Source organism: Triticum aestivum, chromosome 5A (assembly GCF_018294505.1).
Source record: "Triticum aestivum cultivar Chinese Spring chromosome 5A, IWGSC CS RefSeq v2.1, whole genome shotgun sequence".
Classification (NCBI taxonomy): domain Eukaryota; kingdom Viridiplantae; phylum Streptophyta; class Magnoliopsida; order Poales; family Poaceae; genus Triticum; species Triticum aestivum.
The window spans coordinates 53,242,536-53,261,495 of record NC_057806.1 but is presented as its reverse complement, the minus strand read 5'-3'; the positions used below and the strand labels follow the sequence as shown (position 1 = coordinate 53,261,495).

Genomic DNA, 18,960 nt, shown 5'->3' with positions numbered 1-18,960 from the left:
ACTTATTGCTATTTCTTCAAGTTGGTTCTCTGCTAAGTGAATGTGATCAGACCCTTCCCCTCTATGCTATACTCAACCCAATCTGTTCACAAATTCTTCATGTGCGTTCTATTTGAAACTCGTTCAAAATCTTCACTGTGTCCTTGTCAGCTGAAGAAATTGCGAACGGAACTTTAAAACCTATCTTACCGAAATTTTTGGCTTTGCCGCTCAAACCGGTCCGCATCCCACGATACACTTATCCACTCACCCACGATCTAATATGATCTTCACCTCTCACTACGTGGGTGACACATGTCATGCGAATGAGAAGGGTCAGGGGCACGTTCGTCCAATTTCTTCGGGCGAGCAGTTTTTCACCGTGGCTATAAATACCCCTCCTTCCCTTCCTCACTTATTTTACTCTGCTCGACCTCTCTCTCCAGCTCGAGCTTCTCAAACCCTAGTGCCGCCACTACTTCATCGCCGGCGGTGAGGAAGAGCTTCACTGCCTCGACCTCGTCGCCGACGTACTCGCACCGACCGCGGAAATCTTGACTCCACCGTCGCCGTAGCCGTCTTCCTCCGCTGAGTTAGGGCGTGGAAGATCTACACAGACGAACTTCACCTCTCCACTTCACTGTTCGTCGTGTTCTTCATCCAGGGTAATTAAAAGTTACTTTTACTGCCCTTGTTGATTTGAATGATTATCTACAAAATCTTCAAAAGTGTTTTTCTTCATATATTCACACACTGAACACCTCACAAGTCATCTGTTCTTGATTCGTTTCTCTAAGCATCATTTTTCTTCAAGATTCCTCAATTGTGTGGATCTTCAATCTATACAACTCTGAAACCTAAGACAAAGAACACTTAGTGAAAATCTTCAAGACTCATCTGGTCAAATTCCTCAAACTAGTTCTTTTTGAAAAACCTTCTGAGAACGCATATGACCTCTCCAAATTCCTCGCAACTATACTCTGTTCACAGGTACACATGTCAGCTGGTGAATCACTAGGTTCTCATCAACTTAACTCATTTGCAGCGTTCCTCGAAGAAAAGTTGCATACTTCTTCAGAGAATTCGATTGCTCAAATTCCTCAACTGAAGAAAATGGCTGATGGTAAAAGGCCACAGAAAGGAGGAAAGAGGCCTGAGGTAAATACAACGTTTGAGATCCCTGATGACATATATGCTGGGTACTGCACACCTACCGAGGAAACCAGAATGAGCGCAAAGTGCGCAAACAGAGGATAGAGAGGAGATGGGCAAGAGAATGGAGGGAGTACAGATATGTCACTCCTAAGTACATGAAGAAATTCGCACTCAATCCTCCATGCCCAAGAGCTCCATTGGCACCTGGCCAAATAGCAGATCCCACCAGCCTCAAGCGCGGTGAGGACTATCCTGATGAATGGGCCAAGCCAATCCAAGTTGGCTAAGCAAGCCAGAGAAGCAGTGAGGAAATTCAATGAAGACTCTGCTGCTGCTGCTGCCTCTGCTGAGGCCTCTGCTGTCAAGCCAAAGAAGGCTATGTCTAAGAAGCCTGCGCGCAGGCCAAGTTCCTCAGCAATGCCCTCACGGCCAGAATCAGCAATGCCCTCACGGCCAGAATCATCAAAGCCCTCACGGCCAATTCCTCATGCTGCTCCTGTTCCTCCAAAGTCCTCAGCTCCTCCGCCAAAGCCTTCAGCTGTTCCGCCTAAATCCTCAGCACCTGTGCATCTCGCCTCGTGCCAAAGGACTGCCGGCATCTCCATTGCCTCAGGTGTCTCAGCTAGTTCCTCAGCTGGCCCCTCACTGCTGAAGACTAAGGCCACTGCTGGACGAGGTCCTCGCCCAAGTCCTCAAAAGAAGCAAGTCGCTTTCCAAGTGCCGTCTGATGAAGACGAAGCTGATGATGATGAACTTGCAGAAATCATCAGAGACAGGCAAGTCAGGGCCGCTAGAGCCAAAGGATCAGAGGTGCCACTGCTTTTGGATCCTAAGCTGATCCTCGACTACATTGATGATTGGCACTGTTGGGGAACGTAGCAGAAATTCAAAATTTTCTATGCATCACCAAGATCAATCTATGGAGTAATCTAGCAATGAGGGGAAGTAGAGTGCATCTACATACCCTTGTAGATTGCTAAGCGGAAGCATTCAAGTGAACGGGATTGATGGAGTCGTACTTGTCGTGATCCAAATCACCGATGATCCTAGTGCCGAACGGACGGCACCTCCGTGTTCAACACACGTACAACCCGGTGACGTCTCCTACGCCTTGATCCAGCAAGGGGAGGAGAGGTTGGGGAAGACTCCATCCAGCAGCAGCACGACGGCGTGGTGGTGGAGGAGCGCGGGACTCCAGCAGGGCTTCGCCAAGCACTACGAGAGATGAGGAGGGAGAGAGGTAGGGCTGCGCCAACAGGGAGAGCAAATCACATGTGTTGGGCAGCCCCATACCTCAAGTATATATAGGGGGAGGGGAGGAGCTGCGCCCCCACCTAGGGTTCCCTCCCCAGGGGTGGCGGCAGCCCCCAGATCCCATCTAGGAGGCGGCCAAGGGGGAGAGAGAGGGGGGGGGCGCACCTAGGGTGGGCCTTAGGGCCCATCCGCGCCTAGGGTTTGCCCCCTCTCCTCTTGAGGACGCCTTGGGCTCTTGGCGGGAGGCGCCCTAGCCCACATAGGGGCTGGTTCCTTCCCACTTATGGCCCACGCAAGCCTCCGGGGCTGGTGGCCCCTCCCGGTGGACCCCCGGACCCCTCCGGTGGTCCCGGTACACTACCGGTGATGCCCGGAACACTTCCGGTGGCCAAAACCATACTTCCTATATATCAATCTTTACCTCCGGACCATTCCGGAACTCCTCGTGATGTCCAGGATCTCATCTGGGACTCCGAACAACATTCTGTAACCGCGTACATACTTTCCCTATAACCCTAGTGTCATCGAACCTTAAGTGTGTAGACCCTACGGGTTCGGGAGTCATGTAGACATGGCCGAGACAACTCTCCGGTCAATAACCAACAGCGGGATCTGGATACCCATGTTGGCTCCCACATGATCCACGATGATCTCATCGGATGAACCACGATGTCAAGGATTCAGTCAATCCCGTATACAATTCCCTTTGTCTATCGGTACGATACTTGCCCGAGATTCGATAATCGGTATCCCGATACCTTGTTCAATCTCGTCACCGGCAAGTATCTTTACTCGTTCCATAACACATCACCCCGTGATCAACTCCTTGATCACATTGTGCACATTATGATGATATCCTACCGAGTAGGCCCAGAGATACCTCTCCGTTTACACGGAGTGACAAATCCCAGTCTCGATTCGTGCCAACCCAACAGACACTTCCGGAGATACCTGTAGTGTACCTTTATAGCCACCCAGTTACGTTGTGACATTTGGCACACCCAAAGCACTCCTATGGTATCCGGGAGTTGCACAATCTCATGGTCTAAGGAAATGACACTTGACATTAGAAAAGCTTTAGCATACGAACTACACGATCTTTGTGCTAGGCTTAGGATTGGGTCTTGTCCATCACATCATTCTCCTAATGATGTGATCCCGTTATCAACGACATCCAATGTCCATGGTCAGGAAACCGTAACCATCTATTGATCAACGAGCTAGTCAACTAGAGGCTTACTAGGGACATGTTGTTGTCTATGTATCCACACATGTATCTGAGTTTCCTATCAATACAATTCTAGCATGGATAATAAACGATTATCATGAACAAGGAAATATAATAATAACCAATTTATTATTGCCTGTAGGGCATATTTCCAACAATCTCCCACTTGCACTAGAGTCAATAATCTAGTTCACATCGCCATGTGATTAACACTCACAGGTCACATCGCCATGTGACCAACATCCAAGAGTCTACTAGACTCAATGATCTAGTTCACATCACTATGTGATAAACACTCAAAGAGTTCTGGGTTTGATCATGTTATGCTTGTGAGAGAGGTTGTAGTCAACGGGTCTTGCCATATTCAGATCCCTATGTATTTCGCAAAACTTTATGTCATATCGTAGATGCTGCTACCACGTTCCACTTGGAGCTATTCCAAATTGTTGCTCCATTATACGTATCCGGTATCTCTACTCAGAGCTATCCGGATAGGTGTTAAACTTGCATCGACGTAACTCTTTACGTCAAACTCTTTATCACCTCCATAACCGAGAAACATTTCCTTATTCCTCTAAGGATAATTTTGACCGCTATCTGGTGATCTACTCCTAGATCACCTTTGTACCCTCTTGCCAGACATGTGGCAAGGCACACATCAGGTGCGGTACTTCAGCATGGCATACCGTATAGAGCCTATGACAAAAGCATAAGGGACGACCTTCGTCCTTTCTCTTTCTTCTACCGTGGTCAAGCTTTGAGTCTTACTCAACTTCACACCTTACAACTCAGGTAAGAACCCCTTCTTTGACTGATCTATTTTGAACTCCTTCAAAAACATGTCAAGGTGTGCGTTCTTTGAAAGTACCATCAGGCGTCTTGATCTATCTCTATAGATCTTGATGCCCAATATGTAAGCAGCTTTATCCAGGTCTTCCTTTGAAAAACACTCTTCAAACAACCGTTTATGCTTTCCAGAAATTCTACATTATTTCGGATCAACAATATGTCATCCACATATACTTATCAGAAATGTTGTAGTGCTCCCACTCACTTTCTTGTAAATACAAGTTTCTAGCAAACATTGTATAAACCTAAAAGCTTTGATCACTCCATCAAAACATATATTCCGATTCCGAGATGCTTGCTCTAGTCCATAGAAGGATTGCTGGAGCCAGCATACCTTTTAGCATCCTTAGGATCGACAAAACCTTTTATTGTATCACATACAACTTTTCTTACGAAAACTGGTAAGAAAACTTGTTCTGACATCCATCTGTAAGATTTCATAATCGAAAAATACAGCTAATGCTATCATGATAACGGACTTAAGCATCGCCACAGGTGAGAAATTCTCATCGTAGTCAACTCCTTGAACTTGTGAAAAGACTCTTTCCCACAAGTCGAGCTTCATAGACGGTAATATTACCGCCTACGTCTGTCTTCTTCTTAAAGATCCATTTGTCTCAATGGCTTGCCGATCATCGGGCAAGTCCACCAAAGTCCATACTTTGTTCTGATATATGGATCCTATCTCGGATTTCATGGCTTCTAACCATTTGTCGGAATACGGGCCCACCATCGCTTCTCCATAGCTCGTAGGTTCATTGTTATCTAACAACATGATATCTAAGACAGGATTGCCGTACCACTTAGGAGTAGTACATATCCTTGTCGACCTACGAGGTTCGATAGCAACTTGATCCGAAGCTTCATGATCACTATCATTAACTTCCTATTCAACAGAGGTAGGCTCCACGGAAAACATCTTTCTATGTTGCATCACTCTCTGGTTGAAGTAAAGGTTCGACAACCTCATCAAGTTCTATCTTCCTCCCACTCATTTCTTTCGAGAGAAACTCCTTCTCGAGAAAGGACCCGTTCTTAGCGAGAAACAATTTGCCCTCGGATCTGAGATAGAAGGTATACCCAACGGTCACCTTTGGGTATCCTATGAAGATGTGTTTGTCCGCTTTGGGTTTGAGCTTCTCCGGCTGAAGCCTTAAGCATCGCAGCCCCAAACATTAGGAAATGACAACTTTGGTCTCTTGCCAAACCAATGTTCACACGGCGTCGTCTCAACGGACTTATATGGTGTCCTATCTAAAGTGAATGTAGCGGTCTCTAACACATAACCTCAAAATGAAAACGGTAGATTGGTAAGAGACATCATAGATCGCACCATATCTCATAAGGTTCGATTACGACGTCCGGACACACCATAACCCAGTGGTGTTCCAGGTGGCTTCAATTGTGAAACAATTCCACAATGTCTTAAGTGTTTTCCAAACTCATAACTCAGATATTCTCATTGATCATATCGTAGGAATTTGATCTTCTTGTTATGATGATTCTTAACTTCACTCTGAAATCGCTTGAACTTTTCAAACGTTTCAGACTTGTGCTTCATTAAGTAGATATACCTATATCTACCCAAATCATCAGTGAAGATGAGAAAATAGCGATATCCATCGCACGCTTCAATTCTCATTGGATCACACACATCAGCATGCATGATTTCCAACAAGTCACTTGCCCGTTTCATTGTACCTGAAAACGGGGTCTTAGTCATCCTGCCTATGAGGCATGGCTCGCATGTGTCAAGTGATTCAAAATCAAGTGACTCCAAACATCCATTGACATGGAGTTTCTTCATGCATCTTACGCCAATATGACCTAAGCGGCAGTGCCACGAGAAAGTGGTACTATCATTATTAACTCTACATCCTTTGGCGTGAACATGTGTATTACCACGACCGAGATTCAATGAACCATTCACATAGGGTGCATGACCATGAAAGGTATTATTCATGTAAACAGAATAACCATTATTCTCTAATTTAAATGAATAACCGTATTGCAATGAACATGATCTAATCATATTCATGCTCAACGTAGACACCTGATAACATTTATCTAGGTTCAATACTAATCCCGAAGGCAGATGGAGCGTGCGATGGTGATCTCATCAACTTTGGAAACACTTCCAACACACATCGTCACCTCGCCCTTAGCTAGTCTCCGTTTAGTCCGTAGCTTTAGCTTCAAGTCACCAATAATAGCAACTGAACCGGTATCCAATACCCAGGTGCTACCAGGAGTACTAGCGAGGTACACATTAATAACACGTATATACTTTGTTAAAGTTGCCAGCCTTCTTATCTACCATGCATTTGGGGTAATTCCGCTACCAGTGACCGTTCCCCTTACAATAGAAGCACTTAGTCTCGGGTTTGGGTTCAACCTTGGGTTCCTTCACTGGAGCGGCAACTGGTTTGCCATACATGAAGTTTCCCTTCTAGCCCTTGCCCTTCTTGAAACCAGTGGTCTTGTTAAACCATCAACACTTGATGCTCCTTCTTGATTTGTACCTTTTGCGGTCTTAAGCACCGCGAACAGCTCCGGGATTAACTCCATCCCTTGCATGTCATAGTTCATCACGAAGATCTAGTAGCTTAGTGAAGTGGCTAGAGAACTCTATCAATCACTATCTTATCTGGAAGTTTAACTCCCACTTGATTTAAGTGATTGTAGCACCCAGACATTCTGAGCACATGCTCACTAGCTGAGCTATTCTCCTCCATCTTGTTGGCCAAAGAACTTGTCAGAGGTCTCACACCTCTCAACACGTGCATGAGCCTGAAATCCCAATTTCAGCTCTTGGAACATCTCATATGTTCTATGGCGTTTTAAAACGTCATTGGAATCCCGATTCTAAGCCGTAAAGTATGGTGCACTAAACTATCAAGTAGTCATCAGGATGTGTATGTCAGGTGTTCATAACATCCACAGACGATGTTGTAGGGGTTTGCACATCGAGCGGTGCATCAAAGACATAAGCCTTCTATGTAGCAATGAGGACACTCCTCGGACTACGGACCTAGTCCGCATCAGTGCTTACAATATCTTTCAACTTGGTCTTTCTCTAGGAACGTATTGAAACAGGGAGCTACAACGTGAGCTATTTATCTACAACATATTTGCAAAGACAATTTAGACTATGTTCATGATAATTGAGTTCATCTAATGAACTCCCACTCAGATAGACATCCCTCTAGTCATCTAAGTGAAACATGATCCGAGTCAACTAGGCCGTGTCCGATCATCACGTGAGACGGACTAGTCAACATCGGTGAACATCTTCATGTTGATCGTATCTTCTATATGACTCATGCTCGACCTTTCGGTCTTCCGTGTTCCGAGGCCATGCCTGTACATGCTAGGCTCGTCAAGTCAACCTAAGTGTTTTTGCTGTGTAAATCTGGCTTACACCCGTTGTATTCGAACGTTAGAATCTATCACACCCGATCATCACGTGGTGCTTCGAAACAATAAACCTTCGCAACGGTGCACAGTTAGGGGGAACACCTTTCTTGAAATTTTAGTGAGGGATCATCTTATTTAAGCTACCGTCGTTCTAAGCAAATAAGATGTAAAACATGATAAACATCACATGCAATCAAATAGTGACATGATATGGCCAATATCATTTTGCTCCTTTTGATCTCCATCTTCGGGGCTCCATGATCATCGTTATCACCGGCATGACACCATGATCTCCATCATCGTGTCTTCTTGAAGTTGTCTCATCATCTATTACTTCTACTACTATGGCTAACGCTTTAGCAATAAAGTAAAGTAATTACATGACGTTTATGTTGACACGCAGGTCATAAATAAATTAAGACAACTCCTATGGCTCCTATCGGTTGTCATACTCATCGACATGCAAGTCGTGATTCCTATTACAAGAACATGATCAATCTCATACATCACATATATCATTCATCACATCCTTTTGGCCATATCACATCACAAGGCATATGCTGCAAAAACAAGTTAGACGTCCTCTAATTGTCGTTGCAAGTTTTTACGTGGCTGCTATAGGTTTCTAGCAAGACCGTTTCTTACCTACACGAAAACCACAACGTGATATGCCAATTTCTATTTACCCTTCATAAGGACCCTTTTCATCTAATCCGATCCGACTAAAGTGGGAGAGACAGACACCCGCTAGCCACCTTATGCAACTAGTGCATGTCAGTCGGTGGAACCAGTCTCACATAAGAGTACGTGTAAGGTCGGTCCGGGCCGCTTCATCCCACGATGCCGCCGAATCAAGATAAGACTAGTAACGACAAGCAAATTGACAAAATCGACGCCCACAACAACTTGTGTTCTACTCGTGCATAGAAACTACGCATAGACCTAGCTCATGATGCCACTGTTGGGGAACGTAGCAGAAATTCAAAATTTTCTATGCATCACCAAGATCAATCTATGGAGTAATTTAGCAACGAGGGGAAGGAGAGTGCATCTACATACCCTTGTAGATCGCTAAGCGGAAGCGTTCAAGTGAACGGGGTTGATGGAGTCATACTCATCGTGATCCAAATCACTGATGATCCTAGTGCCGAACGGACGGCACCTCTGTGTTCAACACACGTATAGCCCGGTGACGTCTCCTACGCCTTGATCCAGCAAGGGGAGAAGGAAAGGTTGGGGAAGACTCCATCCAGCAGCAGCACGACGGTGTGGTGGTGGTGGAGGAGCGCGGGACTCCAGCAGGGCTTCGCCAAGCACTACGAGAGATGAGGAGGGAGAGAGGTAGGGCTGCGCCAACAGGGAGAGCAAATCACGTGTGTTGGGCAGCCCCATACCTCAAGTATATATAGGGGGAGGGTAGGGGCTGCGCCCCCACCTAGGGTTCCCTCCCTAGGGGTGGCGGCAGCCCCCAGATCCCATCTGGGAGGCGGCCAAGGGGGAGAGAGAGGGGGGGCGCACCTAGGGTGGGCCTTAGGGCCCATCTACGCCTAGGGTTTGCCCCCTCTCCTCTTGAGGACGCCTTGGGCCCTTGGTGGGAGGCGCCCTAGCCCACATAGGGGCTGGTTCCTTCCCACTTATGGCCCACGCAAGCCTCCGGGGCTGGTGGCCCCTCCCGGTGGACCCCCGGACCCCTCCGGTGGTCCCGGTACACTACCGGTGATGCCCGGAACACTTCCGGTGGCCAAAACCATACTTCCTATATATCAATCTTTACCTCCGGAACATTCCGGAACTCCTCGTGATGTCCGGGATCTCATCTGGGACTCCGAACAACATTCGGTAACCGCGTACATACTTTCCCTATAACCCTAGTGTCATCGAACCTTAAGTGTGTAGACCCTACGGGTTCGGGAGTCATGTAGACATGGCCGAGACAACTCTCCGGTCAATAACCAACAACGGGATCTGGATACCCATGTTGGCTCCCACATGATCCATGATGATCTCATCGGATGAACCACGATGTCAAGGATTCAGTCAATCCCGTATACAATTCCCTTTGTCTATCGGTACGATACTTGCCCGAGATTCGATCGTCGGTATCCCGATACCTTGTTCAATCTCGTTACCGGCAAGTCTCTTTACTCGTTCCGTAACACATCATCCCGTGATCAACTCCTTGATCACATTGTGCACATTATGATGATGTCCTACCGAGTGGGCCCAGAGATACCTCTCCGTTTACACGGAGTGACAAATCCCAGTCTTGATTCGTGCCAACCCAACAGACACTTTCGGAGATACCTGTAGTGTACCTTTATAGCCACCCAGTTACGTTGTGACGTTTGGCACACCCAAAGCACTCCTACGGTATCCGGGAGTTGCACAATCTCATGGTCTAAGGAAATGACACTTGACATTAGAAAAGCTTTAGCATACGAACTACACGATCTTTGTGTTAGGCTTAGGATTGGGTCTTGTCCATCACATCATTCTCCTAATGATGTGATCCCGTTATCAACGACATCCAATGTCCATGGTCAGGAAACCGTAACCATCTATTGATCAACGAGCTAGTCAACTAGAGGCTTACTAGGGACATGTTGTTGTCTATGTATCCACACATGTATCTGAGTTTCCTATCAATACAATTCTAGCATGGATAATAAACGATTATCATGAACAAGGAAATATAATAATAACCAATTTATTATTGCCTCTAGGGCATATTTCCAACAGGCACAAGGACCCCAACACTCCCTTGCCTAACTTCAAGCTGACTCCTAGCCAAGGTCACATGCTGACTCACTTCATTCAAGAAGAAAGATGGAAATTTGAGAAGGCCAGGCAGATCAAGAAAGCGCAGTACAAGAAGGAGCGCTATCTGAAGAAAAGCGTTGTCTCTATGACAACTGAAGAACTTGTCACTACTCAATCTGAGATCAAGAAACTCAGTGATGAATTTGGCGCACACCATGCTGATTGGCTTGGAGCCAAAGTTCGTTTTGTGAGACTCGCTGATAACTTCACCTCAAATGTTGCAGCCCCAACACAAAAGGAAGTTCCTCAGGCTGAAGCATCTGCTCAGCCAACTGAAGAACATGCCAGCACCACTGATGAAAATCAGGCCGCTGAAGAAAATGTGAGTTCCAAGGCTGATGACTGCATTCCAGCCGCTGAAGAAATTGCTAGGGCATCCACTAGTGGTGCACCTGAAGAAACTGAAGAAATCAGGGCAACTACATCAGTTGTGCCTGAAGACAATCAACCAGATTCCTATGCTCCTCCTGTGCCAACTTCAACTCCAATCCTTCCATCTGCATCAGATGTGAAGAAGACCAAGGCTGCAGAGCGTGCTGCAGTGAAGAAAAGGAAAGCATCAGTTGCTTCAGATTCTTCAGCTCCAAAGAAAATGAAGCCCATGACAAGTTTATTTGCAAATCCAATTGATGCTGTTCCTATCTCAACCAGGTCATCAAAGGACCTTGTTCCTTTTGATGAATAATATGTGATCCCCATCGGATCTTATGAAGAAACTCCTTCTGCTGCTTCGTCTGAACCCTTGGATGAAGAAATTGAAGTGGATGCGATCCCTTCAACATCTATCATCTCCTCGCCTATGCCTCAGTTCACAGCTAAAGAGGCTGGCGTTGAAGAAATGGAAGATCAAGATGTGGACATTGGCTGCTCCACACCCGTAATCAGTGATGAATTCTGGGAAAGTCAGCATCCAAACTCTCCAATGTTCATCCCTCTACAGCAAATTCCTCAGTCCCCCTCACAAACTGTTCACATGGGCTCTGAAGAAACTCATCCCACTGCCTCTGTCCATGAGGAAATTCCAGCCACTAGCGCTGAAGAAACAACTGCTGCTAAAAAACCAATGATGCAGACTGCCACTGAGGAGGAACCAGAAATTCCTCAGCCTGAAGAACCTGCGATTGAGATTCCTGAGGTCGTGATGCAACTCACTGACACTCCTCTGCCGAAGCCAAAGGATCCATTCTCACGCAAGCAAAAGTTCAAGGCTGATGATTTCTTCGGTGAGCACGTCTTCTTCGAAGATTACAACCCATATGACTCTGCTCGCATTAGGAAGAGGCATTTCTGGACTGCCAGTCAAGCCAATTTCTATTCCTCAGTGCTGTTCAACAAGGAGAAGATCTTCTACCATGAGCATATTCCTCGCGTGGATATGGAATCTCTGCTGTGCTTCGCACCAGTCCTCAGTGTTCTTCACGACGCTGGACTGCTAAACTTTTGCTCTGACATCTGCAATTGGAATGAAGAACTGATTCTTCAATTCTATGCAACGCTACACATCACCGGAGATGCTGAAGATGTGAATTCATGGGTGCTGGACTGGATGTCTGAAAACACTCACTACACGGCACCAACCTCTGAATTGCTTCGTGCTCTACCAGTCAGTCCTCCCCTTGAAGAAGCTCGCTGCATCTACAGTGAACCTGAGCTCACACATCATTACATGCAGTTGCTGATGAAACCTTTGAAGCCAGGTCAAGCACCAAGAACCAAATTCCTCGTGAAGGAATTGTTGTACATGCCCAGAACTGTCTATCGTATTCTTACGAAGAAAATTAGTCCTATCAAAGGCCACGACTCATCTGATGAGGAAATTGTTGGCATCATGAAGAATCTGGTATTCAACATCGTTCATGGCATTCCTGTCAATTATCACGATTTCTTCATGAGGACTATGGCAAATGTTGCAATGTCACCGTTTGAGCTGAAGCCTTAGGCACCTTGGATTATGAGATTCCTCAGGACAAGGTCTTCACTCAACTACAAAGCTGATTTCCAGAATCACCTCAGCTACTTGCCCCCAATTGAAGTCCCCAAGCAGACATATTCCTCAGTTGATGGAAAGGGCAAGGCACCAGCTGTAATAGATGAAGGCATTCGTCCATTGGATGGTCAGTTTCGCAAAGCTGCATCTTATTCCACCAATGATGACTCTGCCAATGCACCCAAGTCCACTCCTCAAGCCACTGCTCCGCGCATGATGGCTGACCGTGAACTTCTGCTTAGTCTTCACCAGAAGGTGGATCGAAATCACAAATGGGTTAAGCGTCAGTTTGGTTCACTTCTTCACAACATGACTGCCACACACAATGCAGTGAAGAAAAACCACTACTACCTCCATCAAGTCTTCGGTCGCACCTGGGCAATCCTGTCACATCTGTATGGTGAAGAAGATCTGAAGAACAAGGGTCTCAAAGAAGATTTTAACTGGTCTGCACCTCCACCGAAGAAATTCAAGAAGGTCCAGGTTCCTTCTCTAGTGGCCAGCTCATATTCTTCATCGCGCGGCACTGATGAACATGAAGATTTGGACGACACTGCGGCAGGCCCTACATCAACAAACGACCCCAACAACGCTGGCGCTCCTTCATCAACTTGATTATCTTCAGGGGCGTTAGTCCTCATTTTCGATCCTTTTGGTCATTCGATGACAAAGGGGGAGAAATATGAGTTAGTCTTCAAGCGGGTCTACTATATGGGCATTTTTTTGCTAAGTTACAACTCTCGTTCTTTTGAAACTTTATTGGATCGAGTTGTAATCTTAAACCCGATGGTGCTCTAATACTTTTGATGCACTGTGCTCTGATACTTTTGATGCACTATTCTGCATGCTTATTCCTCGTTAATATTATTGCACGCATGCTGAATTTCACCAGGCACCATATTTCATCATGCATTTCAAATTCTTCATATTATATGCTAAATGCGTGTATGAATTACAAGATATAGGAGGAGATCTCCATGATTCAACTCTTCAAGTGTGCATTGCTTCAAAAGCAAATTCCTCACTATGCACATCTTCAGGGGGAGTTCTTCTATATCTTGCAATCAAATTCCTCAATATCAGTAGTTACACTTCATATGTTTATCCCCGTTGAAAACTTAACCTATATTGTCATCAATCACCAAAAAGGGGGAGATTGTAAGTGCATCTAGTGCCCCTTAGTGATTTTGGTGTATTGAAGACTTATAGGTTAAGGGACTAATGCGTTTGTGAGTGTACACAGGTCTATAAGTCTATGAGGAGTTTGATATTTATAGGAAAAGTCGACCCCTAAAAATAAATATCTTCAACTGAAGATTTTGATATTTCTGAAGACTTTCATGAAGACTTTGAAAGTGAAGAAACTGGTGTGTCCGTAAAGACTTGATATTCATGCGAGGAATATGAAGCTTGAAGACTTTCGTTTTCATAGTTTTGTTTATTTCTCCTTCTTGAGTCGTAGGAAACACCGTACTGTTAAAGGGGGTCGAGGAAATACTAAGGAAAAATTTCCATGTGATGCTCAACTCAAAATCCTACACCTACCAATCCCTTCGAGTGAAGCCATTGGAAATCTCATACAGTTCAGTCAATTTGTTCAGTGACAGAGACGAAGTTCTTCTGGTCTCTGAAGAATTTGTCCTGACTGAGGAGTTAGGAATTCGCCAGTGCAGATTGCCTACACAGTGAGGAACATGATAGCCCCGAGGATTTTGCTACTCAAAATTCCTACCGTTGCTGTGCTATGCGCCAGCTTTCCCAAAATATCTACCCACATAATGGTCATATCATTGAAGGGCATTTATGTCTTATCATGTCGGGCTGCTCCCTAGGCTATAAATAGCCGCCCCCTACAACCACTAGCTGGTTGGCTGCTCGGAGAAAAACTGACACTTGTCATTTGAGAGCAACCCATCCTCTGAGGACTTTGAGCGAAAATCATCAAGTGAGGAAAAACCAAAAACCCAAAACCCAAACACCTACAAACCCCAAGTGATTGAGCATCACTGAAGAGATTGATCCTGCGTGGAGCCGACACTTGTTACCTTTGAAGACTGTGCTTCTTCCAGACGATTAGGCGTCATGGTCTAGAGCATCCAAGAGAAATTGTGGATCGTCGAGTGACCAAGTTTGTGAAGGTTTGGAAGTCGCCTGAAGACTTACCATGAGTGATTGGATGAGGTTTGTGTGACCATAGTTCAAGGAGAATACGGTGAGGACTAGGTGTCCTGAGCTGCGTGTTTAGGACTGGGTGTCCGGGACTGTGTGTCCTCGAGTTTAAATACTCAGCTGCTCCAACCAGATGTACAACTGAGACAACAGTTGGAACTGGTCTACCAAATCATTGTCTTCACCAAGCTTACTGGTTCTATTTCCTCAACTCTTTCATTTCCTCATAACTGTGTTGTGTGTTTGTTCATATCTGTGTTTGAAGACTTTGACTGAAGACTTTCTCAATTTCCTCAGTTCAATTTCTTCAGTCTATTTGTCTTCATCCTGTGTTATCCTGTGATTACGCTTCCTGTACTCTATGCCTGTCTTCATTTCATCATGATGACTATGCTTGTATTCTGTTATGTTTAATTTTGAGTACTTATTCCGCTGCTAGTAGTTCTTTGCTAAGGAATTTCCTCACCGACAAATTCCTCAGTGAAGAATTTCATAAAAATCGCCTATTCACCCCCCTCTAGTCGATATAACGCACTTTCAGAAAACAGTCTCCATTAACGACTACATGGTGTAAATATACCATGAAAGAATGTTAGAGAACTAAAACAAAATGAACTGAATGAGCAACCACCTAAATATCAACATGATACTTTACTACAAATGCAGGGAATAGTGAATCAAAATGACAGGCCGACGGTGCCACATGAATTAAATTAAGTTCAAATGTAGTATAGAAAAACAAGAACAAAACCCTTTACCGACGGTGCCACAGGAATTATATCAAGTTCAAATGTAGTATACAAAAACACGAACATAACCCTTTACCGATTGTATAGCATCACTTCCACCAAGGTGGTTGGCAGTCCTCATCACTATGTGGCTGGCGACGCATCACTTTTGTCCAGATTCATCCCGAGTCCTTGCTCGGGTCTGGTAAACTCTTCTTTTATTCATCGCTTAGAAAGTACAAGCAGATTGTGCTTTGTGGAGACCCCAAAAGAACCCCATCCACGAGGGGAATGCAAGGTGTTGACCTGCCAGTCTTCATGTCAAAGACCATGCCCTGATCCCTACCCCTCCCACCAATCCAGTACACACAATCACCCTTTAGTCCCGGCACGCCTTCCGCATATATCAACACTGAATTGTTCCTCCCAATAAACACTGAGTATCCCCCTAAGTCAGCCACAACGTCCCAACATGGTCGGCGCTGGGGGTCATACCTCAGAACAAATATTTCATCATGTGCTACACGGCATCGACCCCCTTCTAGTAGTTGCAAAGTAACCGTGCAGGACGCATTCCTCCAAATTTGGTACAGGTTACCATTGCAGAACACCAGGTTCTTGACACTAGTGAAAGTCAATATTGTGTTGTATGGCGGGGCGAAACCAGTGGCGTCGTCGAATAGGTTGCTTCCCACAGACGAGAACAATGTCTCAATGGTGGCCGGCGCATTTAGATCCGGTCCTATCCCATGCATCTTGATGATTTGCCTATTATGCACTGCAGTATATGTTGATGTGGGGCCCTCGAGGATGATAGGTTCCCAGCGGCAACACTGTGGTAGCAGGAGCACATGGACGTCTCAAAACCGAGTGAGGTAGTACACCCTACCATTTCCATGGTAGAGGAGGTCGGCGAGCTGGTCTCCAATGGTGAGGCGAATGGGGTCGAGGATGGCCCACCTCCTGGCCCCTGCGGTGACATAGGCAACCCTATTGATATCACATATCACAGCGGCCATGAAGTCGTCGGTGGCAGGGTTGGGTGCGAAGACGATCTTGGAGATGAGGCGGCTGTCATAGACAAGCGGGGGTAGGAGGATCTCAGCGGCTATGATGGGGTGGAAGAGGCTGAGCAGGCTACGAACATCATCGATGCGGACGGAGAGGGCGAGCCATCCGCTACAGTAGCCAAGACAGGTCCTGACCGACGGGATGGTGACGAGCTTGAAGGAGCGGCGCGCCGCAGGGCATAGCTGGCCCGAAGGGATGTCATTGAGCTCGAAGGAGCAACGCGCGAGGATTGAGGCCACAGTGGTACGACGCTTGATGGCAGCGGTGGTGCAACGCTTGGCAGGGTCGTCGCCGTGGTCAACAAGCAGCAATGGTGATGGTGGCACGAGCGTGCGACGCCATGTCTTGCAGGCACCCCGCACACTCGCGTAGCACTTGAGGTCGTCAAGGCCGTCGGCGATGCGGCAGACAAGCTCTGGTAGCAGGTCCGCCCATCTCGGGCCCGTTGGCATGGTAGGGATAGGATTTCGGCGAGGTTGGGGAATTGCTAAACAAATAACATGGGGCTTTTGCTCACACAAGCAAAGAAAGAAAGAAGTTGTGTGCCCTAGCTTACGATGGAAATCTTTTAAAGCATCCGACCGAGCCACAGAAACGTGCATGCAGAAAACTGCTTCCAGAAAATTGCGGTAACAACTATATTATCTGTTGTTTTTAGTAAGTCATGATTTGCTTCCACCAAATCAATATAAATTTAATTAATGGTTCCAGAAATCACGTAAAATACTCAAATTTTGTTTTCCTTGGTAAGTCGTGATTGCTTCCTATTTTTTCTTTTGTTTTTGGTAAGTCGTGATTGCTTGAAATATACATATACTCCCCAAATCCCAAATTAGTTGACTCGGATTTGTCTAAATACGGATGTATCTAGACACGTTTAGTGTTACATACATCTGTATCTGAATAAATCTTTGGGATGAAGGTTGCACAAAAGATTAATGCTTTCTAGAAATTACAGATTGCTTCCAACAAACAACTAAAATATTTTCTCTGTAGCACTAGGGTGGTATGGATACTTTAATTTTGGCCAACGCTCAATGTGGGACCACCGACGCACTTGATCGTCACTGTGTGGGCCATTCTTGCGAGTCATGTGGGCTATTTCAGTAGCAAAAGCTTTGCCCTAGCTCCCCAACTCTATCTCCCGTAGGTCCCTGATACGCCATGTGACACCCTGGTTTTTGCCATTTCTCTTTCTCTGGAGTTTATTGCAAATTTGGTTTGAAATTGAGTTTTTGAATTAACTCATTTGGACTTAACACTTGGGAATTGTTTTGATTTTCACCCAAGTGACTCCTCTCACTCTCAAAAACAACTATTTCTCTCTGATATCTAAAAACATTGCCTTGGGAATATTTTTCTCGAAAGCAAAATATTTATTTTCTCTCTGAAAATGAATGCTTTTCTCTTCTGCTCCAAAGCAACACCCATTTTTCTTGCTTCCAAAAATCTGAGAAAATTTCCAAATATTCTTTGGACCATGCCTCATCATCCTATGCAAAAATATCCTATGGTTATGAGGAGTATTTTTGCCGTAGAAAATCATTTCCATTCTGGCTAGAAATGGCACTTTGTGAAGGAAGTATATTTTTGGATGATCTCCTTGAGTTGAAATTTTTATGACTTGATGACATTCATAACTAACCATTAACCCCCAAGTTTCAGCTCCTAACTCTCTCTAGAATTCTCTCAAATTGCCTCACAAGTTTTTGTCCAGAAACTTGCCAAGGAGCCCAAGTATATTCCTGTCGACCTGGCTTTCATCTAACACCACATGGTGACTAAACCTTGCAAGAACAAGTCACCAGACATGATTTAACTCCACGGGCACACCGCGTTGCACCAGTGCATGCGGTGACCGCGTGAATCCAACATGCCAGGCTGTTGTTCGACGCACTCTGAGCGCCGACGGCTTCTCTGTTTGGCTCGTGCGCTCGCCTCCGGCCATTCTAGCGTGTCATTCATCTTCCTCTATGTCGTCTTGTTCCCCCTGACCATTTGCTAGAGCTTCCTGATGCCGGCGACATCCGCTGCAGATACAAACACGGCAGGGCAGTGAGCATAGTGCGCACGTGCACTCGTGTCGTCTCCCTCCCGCGCCCTGTGCTTGGCTCCTTGCCTCCACTGTGGTCGTGTGAGCTCCCCGACCTCTCCCATCCACTCTAAGCCTCGTTCGTCGCCTCTTGCCGCTCCAGAGCCTTATCCGGCAATCTTGAACCCCTCCTCGGCCGCGCCTATATATAGTGCCCCTCCCGAGCTTCTCTGGCCACACCACTGATACGTCTATGTCGTATCTATAATTT

General features: G+C 45.9%; 1 pseudogene; it reads right to left on the bottom strand.

The window, feature by feature from the left end:
• Window positions 1-15,804: 15,804 nt before the first annotated feature.
• LOC123101213 (uncharacterized) lies at window positions 15,805-17,109 on the bottom strand (annotated as a pseudogene).
• Window positions 17,110-18,960: the final 1,851 nt, after the last annotated feature.